The sequence below is a fragment of the Typopeltis vanoorti genome, chromosome 13, assembly GCF_054136105.1.
Source record: "Typopeltis vanoorti isolate ZY-2024b chromosome 13, IOZ_Tvanoo_1.0, whole genome shotgun sequence".
Classification (NCBI taxonomy): Eukaryota; Metazoa; Arthropoda; class Arachnida; order Uropygi; family Thelyphonidae; genus Typopeltis; species Typopeltis vanoorti.
In genome coordinates this window covers 22,280,176-22,297,251 of record NC_143561.1, presented here as the reverse complement: position 1 = coordinate 22,297,251, position 17,076 = coordinate 22,280,176, and the positions used below count along the sequence as shown (strand labels likewise).

Below are 17,076 nucleotides of genomic sequence, written 5' to 3'. Positions count from 1 at the left end.
ATGTTCTGAATTATGAAGAAGAGAGATCACCTCAACAGTGTACCAAGAAGGAGAACTGATTAAAAAATGATAACGATGGGTGAGAGTGGAAGAACTGTCAGGAATTTTGACTAATTATATATTTGGTTTAATCCTTTATCCAAGTGTAAGCAAACAAAGTTTGCACCTGAAGGAATGTTGACTGCAAGAAAAATGAAAAATTTGCTTCAGGACATGCTTATAATGAATGCCCCTTCACTTCCAACTTGATCAGTAAAGTTAGAAAAAGGATCCAATTGGAGTTGGTGATTTAACATCACCAAGAAAGGTGACTGTTGGGGAATTCGGATTACAGGAAATCAAGTTTCAAGGTCTGAGTGATTTTTAGAATTAGTGACAATGGTAGAGACAGCTGATGAATGATACATTATGAGATAAGGAAATCTTAAAACATACAAGATCAAAAAGGGAAGATTCATTCTCTGGCAAGAAATATTGGAGTAACTGCTCTAACGTGTGTCTTTTTCCTCCATAAATTCTACACAATGTAGATTGTGTTTATTTAGGTTAAATGCCATGTTAGTATCTCAAAGATGAAGAGAAAAGAAAAAGTGCAAAGAAACATACTATGGGAGGAGATACTCAGACATACTGCCCATACAGAGAGCATTCAGTCTCCATTCCATAATGTGGTCATGATGTGCCCTTGCACACTGTTACACTGTCTCCTTCCAGGCATGATCTAGCATTGTAGATGGCAGCAACATTACGTGCTAGCTGATCAGAAGAACCTCCTAAATGTGTTACCATCTTGTTTGGTTCTGTACACTATCTGGCAGCCAGCCTGCAGAGCTGCTTTACTGCTGTACCATTGAGGATGGAGGTGGTTCTGAATCTCTACAATATATTTAGCATGTCCTTGTGGGGTGTCATTGACACTGCATGTTGGAAGATTGTGTGGCAGTAGGGACAGCAACCACAACCCCCTGCTCTGAGAACAAAAGATGGAATCAGCCACTTCTTTCCCCACTAAGAAAAGTGATGGTCATCTAACACCTAGTAAATGTAGTTGGAGATGAGTATCCTTTTATAAGTTTCCTATTAATATCACTTTCTTAATACGTACACAGAGAATGATGAGTATCAGTAGAGATAGTATACAACCTTGTCTTACATTTAATTTAACACCAAAACTGTATTCTTGTTATAGCCTTCATTTTGAACTGCTAAATTTCAATTCATTATAAGCTACCTTTTGCTCTGTATATTTGTTCCAATCTGTTCGTTATTTTAATGTTTTTCCCTTCTTGTGTGTATGTGTGTGTGTGTATACACACACACACACACACACAACCTGTGTGTGTGTGTATATATATATATACAGGTAGTCCTTGACTTACGACGGGGTTATGTTCCAACGTCTCTGTCGTAAGTCGAGGACTTTTTTAATTCTTGATTTATTTGATTTCTGTTATAATATTTTCATAAATTAGGTTTATATTTAACTTAAAGTGCTTAAAATTGTATAAACTTTGTAAACATTTATAAATTATTTATTAGCACATATACATATAAATACAAAACTATGAAAGAAAAAAAAATACATAAACATTTTTTTTTCCAGATTTTTCTTTAAAATTTTAGCACTTTCAAAATCAGAACTAGCAGCTTTGATGAAAAATCTGAAATAAACACATATCAAAAATCACCATTTTTGATATGTGTTTATTTCAGATTTTTTTTCCTCCTCCTCAATCGGCTGCTTCTCTAACTGAATGAGGTCTTCTGCTGACAACTCCTCGCCATGAGATGCCAGAAGCCCTGTGACATCTTCGGCCTTCACTTCCAAATTCATCTGCTTCCCCAGGGCAACAACCTTCTCTGTGACAGCCTCGATTGTCTCCTCATAGCCATGGAAATCATTCACAAACTGGAGACACAGTTTTTTCCACACACCATTCAAATTTGTCTGCTTCACTTCATCCCAAGCATGTTCAATGTTTTGTATGGCATTATAAATGCTACACAGTCTTTGAAGGTTAAGTTCCTGTCTTTTTCAGTTGCCCTGAAAGCCATAGCAAACGTCCTGCAGAGGTAGTAGGCCTTAAAGGAAGCAATAACACCCTGGTCCATAGACTGCAAAAGGGCTGTGGTGTTTGGTGGAAGGTAAACCACCTTAACATTAGGGTGGAAGTCATCCAAGTGGGCAGGATGACCAGGGGCATTGTCTAGCACTAACAATGCCTTAAAGGGCAGACCTTCGGCTGTACAGTACCTCTGAACTTCTGGCACAAAATGGTTGGTAAACCAGTCCTCGAAGATTTGAAGTGTCACCCATGCCTTCTTATTGGACCTCCAGATGACAGGCAGTTGACCCTTCCATATGCCCTTGGATTTTCAGCCTGATAGACCAACAAGGGCTTCAGTTTTAAGTTGCCAGCAGCATTAGCCCCAAGAAACAAAGTCAGTCTCTCCTTACCAGCTTTATGGCCTGGTGCTGCCTTCTTCTTGTTGGCAATATAGGTACGATTAAACATACATTTCCAAAATAGGCCTGTCTCATCCACATTAAACACTTGTTGAGCACTGTAGCCCCCCCCCCCCCCCATTATCTCAGTCAACCTCTCAGGAAACTCACCAGCTGCTTTATCATCACCACTAGCAGCTTCACCTTGCATCTTAAGGTTATGTAAATTGCTCCGAGCCTTAAACCGCATAAACCAACATTTACTAGCATTAAACGCTTCACCTGCACTCGTTTCCCCCCTTTCACTTTTCAATGCCTCAAACAATATTTTTGCCTTATTTTGAATTAACATGAGGCTAACTGGGATACGGCGTTGATGCTGGTCTTCCAGCCAAAGAACAAGAAGCCTTTCCATCTCAATCATGAGCCTACTACGTTTTTTTATAATCACAGTCGATTTCCTGGGCACCAATCCTTTACGTGTTCAAGGATGCGAACTTCATCCTTGATAATAGTCCCGCCTGTGGTACGACTTAAGTTCAATGTGAGGCCGATGTTCGTTGGCATTTCTCCCTTTTTTGCCCTTTTAATAATGTTTAATTTCACTTCTAATGTAATGACTTTCCTTTTCTTCGACACACTGCCATCGGAAGAGTCTGCCTTACGTTTGGGACCCATATTGAAGGGTAAAAAGTCACAAAAAAAAACACAAACACAGAAGTGAGAGAGCGGATGTAAAGCACGTAGCACCCAAAGAGTGTATGCTGGGATCCAAGCAACGCTTGGATCCCAGCATACACTCTTGGATCACAAACAAGTTTGCCCGCGACGTCTGAATTTTATGGCACGCTGCTTCAATTCGAAATTTATTTTTTAAATTATTTATGGGATTACCGCCGTAAAGTCGAAACTACGCATGTCGAGGACCCCTGTATATATATACACACACACACACACACACACACACACACACACACACACACACACACACACACACACACACACACACACACACACACACACACACAGGTATCGATTGATATATGCGGTTAATTAATCCTCGATGGACACTGCATATATCAAAACCACATTATTCAATGTTAAGAATTAATGGGAATAATTATAATGAATCCTGCAAAATATAAAAATTTGAATATCATTTATTTTTTAAGATGACATGTATTTATATATTTTATTTATACATATTTGTTACATAAAAACTTATCTAAATATTTATTTTTTATAAAAAAAAAACTTATCTAACACAAATTGAACAGTGGTAGCTTTTTTTTTCTCCTCCATGATTTTGCGATAACAATCAATTTGTTTATCTAAACCGTGAAGTAACAAGTTTTTGTTTATTACTCTTTTTTTGAAGCCATGGTTACGAAGGGTAATGCTTTACATAATTTGAAAATTACATGATATACTGATAGGCCGTAAGCATACACTGTAATACACACACACATATACGTCTGTATGTGCCACCCTCTGCTGATAAATTGAAGCACTGAGGCCTACAGTGAGTTACTAACGTTGGAACACGACTCGTACCACATGATCTGATCGGTGTCATTGACCCAGTCTAACGCTTTGCTTATTTTCAAACCTTTTGGGCTGCACTAATCAAATGATACTGCATATATGAAGTTTATGGTCACAATAATTTTTTGTGCACTAATCAAAACCGCATATATCAAGGGATACCTGTGTGTGTGTGTGTGTGTGTGTGTATCTCAATGTTGGAGAGTCCGTGTGGTTAGTCTAGTGGCTATGCGCTTCGCAACCATATGCCTGGGGAAGGAGTGTCCTAGGTTCGATTCCCGTTGGTGACGTGAGGAGCTGAAGGATCTTCCTCAGCCATAGCCAAGTTAGCCAGTCTTGGCCGTGGACAGCAGGGTTTATTCCCCAGTTTATTCTGGGGTTTTTCATCCCGCAAAGCAGGCAAACTGGCCTTGAGAACTCAACACTACAGGCCATAGGATACACTGGGACATAAGGCTGACCACCTTATCCTGTAAAACGGAGTGAGGTCCGATGATCAATGGACCCTCGACACCGCAAGGTAAAAGAGGGTATAAGGAAGATGAGATGAGATATATATATATATTTTTTTTTTTGAGATCAGTGAATCTTAGACTTTATGATTTTTACTCAACTATGTTAAAAAAGGAAATAGATGGTCTTTCTATCCTATTAGGATATCCAACTACTTTCCATCAGTATTTCCAATAAACAATATTCTTTAAGTCGTCATTTTCTTCTTTTCACCAATTTTCTGTCCACTGCTGGACGAAAGCCTCCTCCAGTTCCCCACCTTTCTCTGTTCTTGGCAATGGTTGACCAATTTTTCCCAACAAAATTTGACAATTCATCACTCCACCTTCTTTTAGGATGTCCTTGGCCTCGTTTCCCTTCTTTTGGAATCCAGTTCATTAGTATGGTGGTCCATAGCTCATCTTCTCTTCTTTTTCAAGTATGCTTACATAAATCTTTCCTGAAAGATTCTTGGATAGACTAAATTAGGTTAAAATTCTCACATTCAGTTTGATTTCCCATTTCATACATTAAAATTAAGAGAACTACAGGGTATTTATGATTTGACCTTGAAATCTAAGATAAAATCACAGATCCCTGCCTTCTGGATTATGATGTGTAGTCACTTGATAGCCTTTCAGTATCTTTGTTCTGATGGCTTTTTCTTCAAGTAAAGAGAGGCTCCTGATTGCATTCCTTCTGGATATTTTATACCACTTTTTTCTATTATTATCTGATTTAATAATTCTTCTATATGACTTAAACATTTGCTGACAATTTATCCTTTTCTTCAGTTTTTATATTTCTTTCATTCCTATTGCAATATGCTTTCATCCATTTATAAGTTTTCTTAGTAGTCACCAAAACAATATGCCACCTTTGCGATATTTATTTATAAGCTTTCTTAGTTGATCCTTATTTAAAAGTTTGTTTCACAGATTACTGAATATCTAAACAGCAGAATGGGATATGATTATCAGGCTTATAAAAATGTTTGGGGAAAATATGAAGAAAAGGGCAAAGCTAATAATAAAGGCAAGTACCTTCTGGATCCCTGTTCACAACATGGACCACTCATTATTACTAACACAACAAGGATGAACACAAATTCACATAGAGAGAGAGAAGACACACACACACACACACAAAAAAAAGCCTTATTGGCTATGTTACTGTTGATAGTTATGTTACTATGTTACTGTCTTCATGCTGAGCATACAGAAGATTTGAAATAGGAAGTGATCACCAATTAGTTTTTAAGCAGAATAAAATTGAATTTCATATTGAAAAGAAAAGCATGCAAGAAAGTTTTAAAAATAATCAAAGTTGAACAGCTATCAGAAGTGAATTATGAACTCAAATAGACAAGTATTCAAGAAAAAAATTAAACAGTTTGAAAACAAGAACCAAATATTGGAGACTCACAGAGAAATTCTGAAGAAAACATTGAGATTGGGGACACATATAGTGAGGTTATGTGCAAAGATAAAGTCAGAACAACATGATGGACCTGGGAAGTTAAGGATGCAGTCAAGGTAAAGAAGAAACCATATCAAAAGTTCTTGAGAAATAAGTCAGCATGTGCTCAGAGAATATAAAAAATAGGAAGACTTGGATAAGAGCATAGAAGAAGAAAAAAAAATATCAGAAAGGTGGCAAAATATTATAGAAGCTATTGAAAAAAGCTAAGAAACAGAGAATACCATAAAAGGAATCAGAGATGATAAAGGTGACATGAAAACTTAAGATAGAAGATATTATAAATGTCTGGAGCATGAAGGCAGTCTGAAAAGTTCTCAGCCTAACAATGGAAAGACGAATTTATTTCAAAATTATTTTTATTTTTCAACATAATCTCCCTTAAGACTAATACATTTATTCCAGTGATGCTCCAGCACCATTATCCCGTCCCTGTAATGGTTCTCAGTAAGATCTGCAAACTACCTCTCTACAGCTGCAATCACCTCTTGATTCAAAGAAAAATGCTGACCAACAAGGAAGAGTTTTAGTTTTGGGAAGAGACAGAAGGCAGAGGGAGCCAAATCTGGGGAATAGGGTGGATGTTCCAACAATTCATAGTGCAGATCCCTTAATTTTCCCATTGCTGAAACACTTTTGTGAGCAGGTGCATTGTCCTGATGAAAGATGTTTTTTCTTCTCCAAACCGGGTCTTTTCTCATGAATTTTTTCATCTAGTCTGGTTAAAAGATCGGAATAATATTCCCCGGTTATTGTTTTAACCTTTTCAAGATAATTAATAAACAAAATGCCTTTAGCATTTCAAAACACTGATGCCATGACCTTTCCTGCTGATGGAACCAACTTTGTCTTCTTCGGTGTTGTACAACTGGCTTCTGTCCACAGTTTTGACTGCTGTTTGGATTCTGGTGTGTAATGGTGAATCCAAGTTTCATCCATAGTAATAAATTGATGAACAAAATCAGTTTTAATCTTGTTAAAACACTCCAAGAACTGTTCAGAGATTTTCATGCGAGTGCGTTTTTGATCTGCTGTGAGCAAGCATGGCACCCATCTTGCACAAAGCTTTTTTATTTGCAATTCTTCATACAAAATATATCCTACACATTCTTTTGAAATGCCTATAGTCTTAGCAATTTCACACACTTTGACTCACTGGTAATCCAATATCATATCGTGCACTTGATCAATTATTTCTGGTATTGTTACACTTTTTTTGGATGTCCTTCACGTGGATCATCTTCAAGGCTGGTACGGTCACGTTTAAACTCGGTAGGCGTTGAAACCTTCTTTTACAAAGAATTTTATAACCATATGATACTCAATTTTATCCATTTCAAGGGATACAGACAACACTTTTGCTTGAGACAGCTGTATAAAAGAAACTACTTGATAGAATGACTTGCAATTTCACATGGATGCTTACGACAGATGTAACAACTTAGAAAAAAAAAAATCTTGCCAATAGTGTTGCCATCTATGGTCGAGGCCGAGAACTTTTAAGACCACCCTCATAATTACTTTGACACACTGCTAAATGAAATAAGATAAGCAAATTAAAGCATAGTGATAGAAAACATTTAAGAGGAATGCACTCAGGAATACATATCGATACTTGAGGCAGAAAAGGCAGCTGGGCTAGATGATATTCAACCAGAAATGCTCAGATATTGGAGGTATAAAAGTTTTACAATAGTTATACTGCATAATTCAGAAGGCTTTGGCCAGAAGATCAAATTCCAGGTGAGTGGAGCAGATCTATAAAAATAAAAATAAAACCGAATGTGAGAATTACAGAGGATGTCGCTACTATATGTTCCAGGTAAGATTTAAAAAAGCATACTCGAAAAGAGGGGCTAAGAAAAATTGTGGATGAAAAATCTTAAGAAACTGAATTCAAAAGTTGTCAGAATCAGATTTTCACTTTAAGACAAAGCGCTGAGAATTCATGTGAATATAATAAGGATCTGTTTTTAAGTTTGTGGATTTGGAAAAGGCATATAAAAAGTGCTGTTCAAAACACTATGCTTGGAATATACATACATGGAATATTATATTGAGCAACAATACATAGTCTACATTAAGTATTAATCAGAAATTAAGATTCAATTAGGTAAAGGAAGATGTTCAATCAGGTGCAAACCAATAGTGCATATATTATCTCTACTGTTATTCATTATTTATGCAGATCACATTATAAAGAAAAGGCATTAAAACCCAATATCAAAAATGGAGATGTTAATCTCAGATGTTTACTTTATGTTACATCCACTACAAATTTGCAGGATTTCTCAACTAAATCGATTAACTTCTGTTACAAATATAGCATATAAATCAGTAATAAAAATACCAAACTATGCAAATAGGCAGGAACACAGAAAACTATATTCTGGATGAAGAGTCTATAGGACAAGTAAATCATTTCAGCTGTTTAGGCGCAATTTTTAGGAAGGATGTCAAACTAAATATGGATATAGAGAACAGAATTAGCAAAGTTATGTATGTTAGGGAGTCAATTGAATGATTTATATGGAATGGCAGAAATTAGTCAAAACACTAAACTAGTTGTACAAAAACAGTGTTCACAAAGATAAGTTAAAACTGGATTAAAAATAAAACACTTGTAGGAGAATGAATGACTACTATTTGGATTTTTTTGGTCAAATTTATTTTAAAACTAAGTTATACCAACTAGTTTCACCAACTGTGGCTGTTGGCTTCATCAGGGTAAAAGATGTATAAAAATAAGAACACTTAAATGCCAAAAACTGTTTACACTAAAACCATAAAATGAACTGAATACAATTACATATTTATAAAAGCAGAAGAATGCGTACATCATACGCATATCGTGTGTATGATCTACTAGTTGTTATGCTGGAACGTTCTGTAGTTGGCAGCAAAATTTAATTCTGGCATGTTGAAAGATCTAATGAGGGTCTTCCAGATCTCGGGCAAAATCAATCCTTGGTTTCTATTAAGGTTTTGTTCTGAAGAGAGAACTGTTGTGGCTTCTTTTATAATTCCGGAGCAGAAGTCGTCCTCTAAGTAGGGCATTAAGCTTTTATCTAAAAGCTTAATGCCCTACTTATTACAAAATGAAAACATTTTATTTTCATTTCGCTAGTCCTAGCAAAATGAAAGGCTAACCCCGATTTGTCTTCTCTATTATTATTGACCTATGTGTTCCTTCTTCCTGATTTCAAAACTTCTTGAAGTCTGGCCAATATAGTTCAAGCCGCACGAGCAGGGCATGTTGTAAACTCCAGCATATTTAAAAAATGGATGACTGTCTTTCAGAGATCATAAAAATTGGTGAATTGTCTGTGCAGGTTTAAAAGCCACTCATATTCCATGCGACTTGAAATGAAGACCAGATTCCTATCAATCTGGCAATCTTATTTCCAATAAGATTGCCAGATTGATAGGAATCTGGCAATTTTATTGGAAATTGTCCCCACAAACGGAATCACTATGGTAGAATTATAATGTATATATTCAGGTTGTCTTTGTGAGGGGTCACAGAAAAGAATCTTGTGTATCAATTTTCTAGGATAACCATTCTTTGTAAGGTTACTTGATATCAGGGACAGTTCATCTTGGAAGTCTTTATTATCTGTCGTAATGAGAGAGGCTCTATTTTTTAGCATGTGTACAATGATAAGTTTCTGAGAAATATGGTGTGAAGAAGTGAAGTGCAAGTATCTACCTGTATTGGTGGGTTTGCAATAAACTGTAAGGCTGATACGACCATCTATTCGTTTCTTAATTAAAATGTCCAGAAATGGTAATTGGTTATCTTTCTCAAGTTCTAGAGTGAATTTAATTTTTTGATGCAAAGAGTTAATCTTGCTTAGAAAATCGAACAGATCCTTTTCCATATTTTTCCAAACGATAAAAATATCATCAACGTATCGCCACCAAACTGTGGGTTTAGGGTCTAGTTGAGATAAAATTTACTTTCAAATTTCTCCATAAAGAGATCTGCACAAGATGGTGAAAGAGGGCTTCCCATTGCAAGGCCTGTTAATTGCTGATAAATAGTTTTATTCCATAGGAAAAAGTTAGATGTTAAACAATGATGGAATAAAGAAGTGATGTCTTGAGGGAATAAGCTTCCTAAAATGTCGATCACTTCTTCTACTGGAATGTTGGTGAATAAAGATGCAACATCCAGGCTTGCTAGAAGATCTGCATTGGATATCGAGATGATTTTTAATTTCTCCATGAAATGTTGTGAGTTTCGTATATAAGTATCTGAATTGCAGATGTGTGCTTTGGAGACTTGCAAGGTGTTTAGACAATAAATAGGTAGGCGAATTAATACAGTCAACAATGGGGCATAACGGTATACCATTTTTGTGAACTTTTGGAGAGCCATATAGTCTCGGCGTCAGTGGATGCATAGACTTCAATATTCGTTTTAAATCTGTTGGCAGCCAGCTATCCATATTACGTAATAGATCATTGGTATCATTATGATTCTTTAAAGTGAGGCCCGAATCTAGAACACGGTAAGATGTATGATCTCTTCAAACGAAGATCGTTTTTTACGATCTCCGAAAGACGGTCATCCATTTTTTAAATATGCCGGAGTTTACAACATAACCCTGCTCATGCGGCTTGAACTATATTGGCCAGACTTCAAGAAGTTTTGAAATCAGGAAGAAGGAATGCATAGGAGATGTCAATAATAATAGAGAAGACAAATCAGAGTTAGCCTTACATTTTGCTAGGACTAATCATATGATAGAATGGGATAAAAAGCTCAATGCCCTACTTAGAGGAGGACTTCTGCTCCTGAATTATAAAAGAAGCCACAACAGTTCTCCATTCAGAACAAAACCTTAATAGAAACCAAAGATTGATTTTGCCCGAGATCTGGAAGACTCTCATTAGATCATTCAACATGCCAGAATTAAATTTTGCTGCCAACTACAGAACGTTCCTACATAACAACTAGTAGATCATACACGCGATATGCATGTGATGTACACGTTCTTCTGCTTTTATAAATATGCAATTGTATTCAGTTCATTTTATGATTTTAGTGTAAACAGTTTTTAGGGTTTAAGTGGTCTTATTTTTATACATCTTTTACCCTGATGAATATATAATTTTGTTATAATTTTTTCATGTGGTACTATCATATCCTGTACACCCCTTGAGGGTACATGGCAGGAATTTGATGATGATGTTATATAGGGTTTTATAATACCATATTCTTGTGAAAGGGGGGGGGGGGTAGTGCGATTGCTAGTGTATCTGCCTGTATGGGTTGGTTTTCTATAAACAGAGAAAGCCAGGGATCCATCTGGCTGGTGTGTAATCAGTGTCCAGAAAAGGGAGACTGTTGTTTTCTTTTTCCAAGGTGAACTGGATTCTGGGATATTGATTGTTAAGTGTGTTAGGAAGTTGTAGAGTATGTCTAAGCCATGTGGCCAAATAGAAAACACATCATCCATGTAGGGTTGTAAGACAGTGGGTTTTTGTGGGGCTCAGTTTAAGGCTTTTTCTTCAAAAGTCTCCATAAACAAGTTTGCTAGGGATGGAGAACCCATGGCTGTACCCTCTATTTGTTTGTAGAATTTTCTCTGCCAAACAAAATAGCCTGAGTTCATGGTGAACTGAAATAGGGCTGAGATATCGGGAGGAAATTTGGCTTGGATGAGATCTAAGGAATTTTAATTTATCTACAAGAATTAAAATTCTATTAGAAGACTAAAGTAATTACTAAAATAATACTGGATCTAATATCCACTTTGCTTATGTAAAGAAGACTAAAGTTTGAATTTCTAACTTCTAAATGAAGACATTAGACAACAAGAGACATGCCACCCAAATGATATGTTTCCTATTTATTTATAAATTTTTTTTTTTCAGAAAAATTATTCAAAATAAATTAAGTCCATTAACTGAATTATATTAGAGGATATTTACTTTAATATACATCATCATCATCAAATTCCTGACACGTTCCTCAGGGAATGTATGGGATAATTATGATAGTACTACATGAAAAATTTACACCATTACTATCTTCAATCAAAACTTTTCCATCAAATTAATCTATCAAGACTTCAACATTATCAGATCTAAAAGTATACCTGGCAAAGAACACTTGTTTTGTTAATTTTTCTTCTCTCATTCTGCTTGACCACCTGAGATTAGCTCTACTAACACATTCCTGAATGCTAACAATGGCAAGTTCTTTCCTAATATCCTCGTTTTTAATATGATACTGCCATTAATGCCATATCTTCACTCTAAGCTCTTCCTTAGAACTCATATCAGCGGTCTTTGATCGTGTTTCATTTCTAACTCAGCTCTCAGATCCATAAGTTAAAACTGGTTTGAACACCATCTTGTATACAGTTAATTAATTGTTTTGACTAATTTCACTCTTACTTCATATAAATTTATTCAGCTGACTTCCTACAATAATAGCTTTACTAATTCTGTTGTCTATTTCTATATTTAATTTACCATTTTCACTAAAAATTGTGCCTAAATAGCTGAAATGTTTTACTTGTTCTATAGGTTCACCATTCTGGATACAGTTGATGTTTTCAATGTTTCTGCCTATTTTCACTGTTTTTGTCTTACCAAAATTATTACAACAGTTATTCAATTTACTCAAGGAATCTTGCAACTTGTACTGGATTTATTCAGAAGTATAACATCATCTGCATAAAGCAAAGAGTTAAGATTAACTATAGAATAACACGTATGCCACAGTAAATAATGTTTTTATTACGTAAATATTTCGTCTTATGAATCATAAAACATCAACGGTACAACTAAACAAACAACAATAGGAATTGAATTCAATAAACTAAAACCAATAGTGCTTATGCTTAAACTGGAATCCCTCTACAAATACAAGGATTAAAAACTACTGGGCTGAAATTAAAATTACTCAAATTCAATTAAAATATAGCAGATAAATTAGTGAATACAACTGAGGATATTCCCAAACTTTTTGAAAAGTGAGACAGTCGTTTTGATTAAGATTAGGTCTATGAAGTAAGGCTTCCACACTTTCTTAATATAACTGATCATGTTTATATGTGGATCTATACAGTAACTTAGCATTTTGCCATTGGATCCTGTAATTAGCATTTTCAATTCCATGTTGTGCAAGACCAGATTTGTGAGGTTTAATAAGGCAGATGTGGTGTTGATGTTCAGAGATATGTTGATTTATAGATCTTGTTTGTCCATAGTAAGACAAGTCACACAAACATGGTACTTGGTATATGCCAGGTAGCAACATTGGTGAGAGTTCGTCGTTTGGAGAAGGTAGCAAGTTGTGAATATGGTTGATGAATTTGTAGGTAGCAGTAGGTTGACATTTTCTCATATTTTATGCCACACATTCAGAGATGCCTTTAATATATGGTATAGGAGTTCTGTGAGTTTCTTGTCTGGGATGATTTGAAGAAGTGATTAATCATTTTTTGGGTTGTTATTGGATTATATCTATTTAGTAAGATTGTTTCTTTGATTCGAATTCTTGTTTTAGGGATTCTTCACAAGAAAAAATCTTGTGTGCTCACTTGGCAAGTGGCTAAGTTTATGAATGTTTCATTCAGAAAAGGTTACATGCAGAAATATAAAGAAAAAAAATTATGACACCTGAGGAGTATGCTGGGTTCTGCACCGTGGTATCAGTTGTTGGATGGGAAGGATATTGACAGTGCATGGGAAGCATTTAAAAAAAATACTTAAATGATGCAATATCAGATTGCGTCTCGAGTGTAAGAATAAATAGGTTAGGAGTCAAATGGATGTGTAATCTTATTAAGCAAGAGAGATTTGTAAGAAATGGATGATGTAGAAGGAATATCGTGTGCATAAGGATGATGTCTGTTATAAAAATTATAAGCAGATTGGAATAGACAACCAATCTATTGTATGAAAGCTAAGTCTCAGTATGAAAAGAAACTGGCAAGGACAATCTACAAGAATTCTATTGATATGCTGCAAGTAAAAGAAAGAATGAATATGAAAGAATGACTCTTCTGACTACAGATTGTGTGAGGGTTACAGATGCAGAAAAGGTTATTCAACTAATGAGCACCCATTTTGCTAAAAGCTATCAACCCAGTGTATGCAACATTGAGTTTACTGCTACCCGGATATCTGCATGAGTGCTAAAAGAGTGTTCAGCTGAACTGGCTATTCCTTTAACAGGCTATATAATTTGAATCTCAGAACAGGGAAGATTCTGCAGAAATGGAAAGAATGTATGTAGTCACACTGCACAAGGGTGGTGCAAAGCTTAATGTATCCAACTATTGACCAATCAGTATCTCAGGAGTGGTGGTGAAGATTTTGGAAAAATTGGTTAGCGCTTGCATTCAGAAATGGGTTGACAGTGAATCTCTACTTTGCAATGAACGGCATGGATTTACTAAGGGAAGGTCATGTTTTATTAATTTGCTTATATTCTATAATAATGTTACCAATGAATCAGACAGGGGGAACAGATACACCATGATACTTTTGGATTTTGCTAAGGCATTTGACAGAATACAGAATGGAATACTGTTGTATAAATTGGAGAATATGGGTTTGGATTATAAAATATTAGCATGGATAAGAGGATTGCTGACTGACATATCAAAAAGTGGTATATGGGGGAAGAGAGTCTGCAAGATTTAAGGTAACTAGTGATGTACCACAAGGATCAGTCCTTGGTATACTGTTATTTAATCTCAACATTAATGATATTAATGCAGAGATTGAATATTTGCATCATCAGCAAATAGCTGATGATACAAAGATAGGTAGTGTAATCAGGAATGCTGCTGATATGCAGGACTTGCAGAATGATTTGAATAGGCAAAATGGATGTCAGTCAATGCAAAGTCATGCACTTGAGCATGATTAGATATCCAATGTCATATCATAGTGGTTGGATTATGCTAGAAGAAACAGATCACACTAGGGATCTTGGAGTGTTAATAGACAGGAACTTGAAGTTTAGAGGCCATGTAGCAAAAATTGCAAATACAACTCAAAAAATAATTGCAATGCTGAAACAAATTTTGACATGTAAAGATAAGGATGTCATTTTGAGATCTTTACAAGTCCTTGATAAGACCTCACCTGGACTACTGTGCACAGGTCTGGTCTCTGCTGTGATTCTGATTGACTGGAGAGAGTGCAAAGGAGAGTATTAAAATTATATCAGGATTGTAGAATACTGATCATGAAGACTGATTGAGAATTTGTAGACTGCAAACACTAACAAACAAGAGAAAGAGAGGTATATGATTGAGACTTAAATCATATCACCTCTCTTTCTCTTGTCTTAAAAACTTCTGAAAGTGTCATACAGGATTTCAGTTGATGGAATTTTTCATATAGAAGGTGGGGAAAGGAGAAGAGAGCATCCTTGGAAGCTGAGAATGAATGCCAATAAGAAGAGGGTGGGGGCTAGAGTCTTCTCTCATTGGATAGTGCTTGATTGGAATGGACTGCCATTGGATGTTGTGTGTGTGCAAGAAGTGTGAATGAATTCAAGAATAATATGGTAGCTGGTACATGTAATATATGGCCTCCCTTGGTGAGTCCCTGACTTCCTGGAGGCCTCTCTTAATAATAATAAAAATAATTTAAAAAAAAAAAAGTAGGAAATTAGCCTACCATTTAAAGGCAAAACTTGGCTGGCAGGTTAAAAACTGTTGATAAATCAAATATCGCTCTCCCAGTAAAACAGTTTTCTAAACTTAATAATAGCAATAAATGCAGCCAATCTATTTTTTTTTAGTATTTGGCTTTCTTTTTTTAACATATGAATATTTGCTCTCTAGGAAATAAGTTTCTACATCTCTACAGTACTACTTTTAGAAGAACCACAAAGTTTCCAAAACACATGCTCCAGCACTAACTCCCTAATAAGTATGAACATCATAATTTATTTCTTTGCTGAAAAGATGTCGGTGTTCAAATCTAGTCTAAAACAAAAGGAACCATTTTATACGGAATTTTTCAGGTAAAGAAATGGTTGGTATTTAAGTTTTGCAGATAAAGGCATATGACAAAGTGCCAAGAAAAAAGCTATTCAAAAGGCTACAGTTGTATGGTATCAATGGGGCACTGTATCAAGCAATACTTAGTCTTTATTTAAGTGGTAAGTCAGCAGTGAGAATTGAAGAAAGTACAGGAAGGTGGTTTAATGTTAAATCTGGTGTCAGATATCTATATGGATCACATTATGCAGTGGTATTAAACCTGATATCAAAATTGGAGATGTTAATTTCAACTCTTTGCTTTATGCAGATGATGTTATACTTCTAAATAAATCCAGTACAAGTCTGCAAGATTCCCTGACTAAGTTGAATAACTGTTGTTATATAAATAGATTTGGTATGAAGGTCAGAAAACAATGAAAATATCAACTGCATTGTGAATGGAGAACCTATAGAACAAGTAAACCATTTCAGCTACTCAGGCATGATTTTTAGTGAAGATGGTAAATTAAATATGGAAATAGAAAACAGAATGAACAAAGCCAGTATGGTTGGAAGTCAACTGAATAAAGTTATATGGAATAAGAGAGAAATTAGTCAAAGAAACTAAATTAGCTGTATACAAGACAGTGTTCAAACCAATTTTAATTTATGGATCTGAGAGCTGGGTTAGAAATAAATCACTTGACCAAAGACTAGAAACCACAGATATGAGAGTCCTGAGAAAGATTAGGGTTGTGAACAAATAGCATCAATGGCAATATCATTGCCAAGGATATTAGGAAGGAATTTGATATAGTTAGCATCCAGGAGTGTGTTAGCAGAGCTAATCTCAGGTGGTATGGTCACGTAAATTGAATGGGCGAGGAAAGATTAGCAAAACAAGTGTTCTCTGTCAGGCTGGCAGGAAAAAGACCCAGAGGAAGCACAAGATATAGGTGGATTGATACTGTAAAAAGTGCCTTAGAAGACAAAATCTGATAATGTTGGAGTCTTGACAGTAACAGACTGATTTGGAGGAAAATTGTAGATAGGAAGTTAGTAATGACGTAGGTTTTTCATGTAGTACTATCATATGCTGTACACCTCCCTTGAGGATACACGTCAGGAATTTGATGATGATAATGAATGGTT

General features: G+C 35.6%; 1 protein-coding gene across 2 annotated transcripts in view; it reads right to left on the bottom strand.

Moving 5' to 3' along the window:
• Positions 1 to 17,076, bottom strand: part of LOC150099985 (uncharacterized) — a 308,484-nt gene that overhangs the window by 259,999 nt on the left and 31,409 nt on the right. The gene's annotated exons all lie outside the window — the stretch shown is intronic.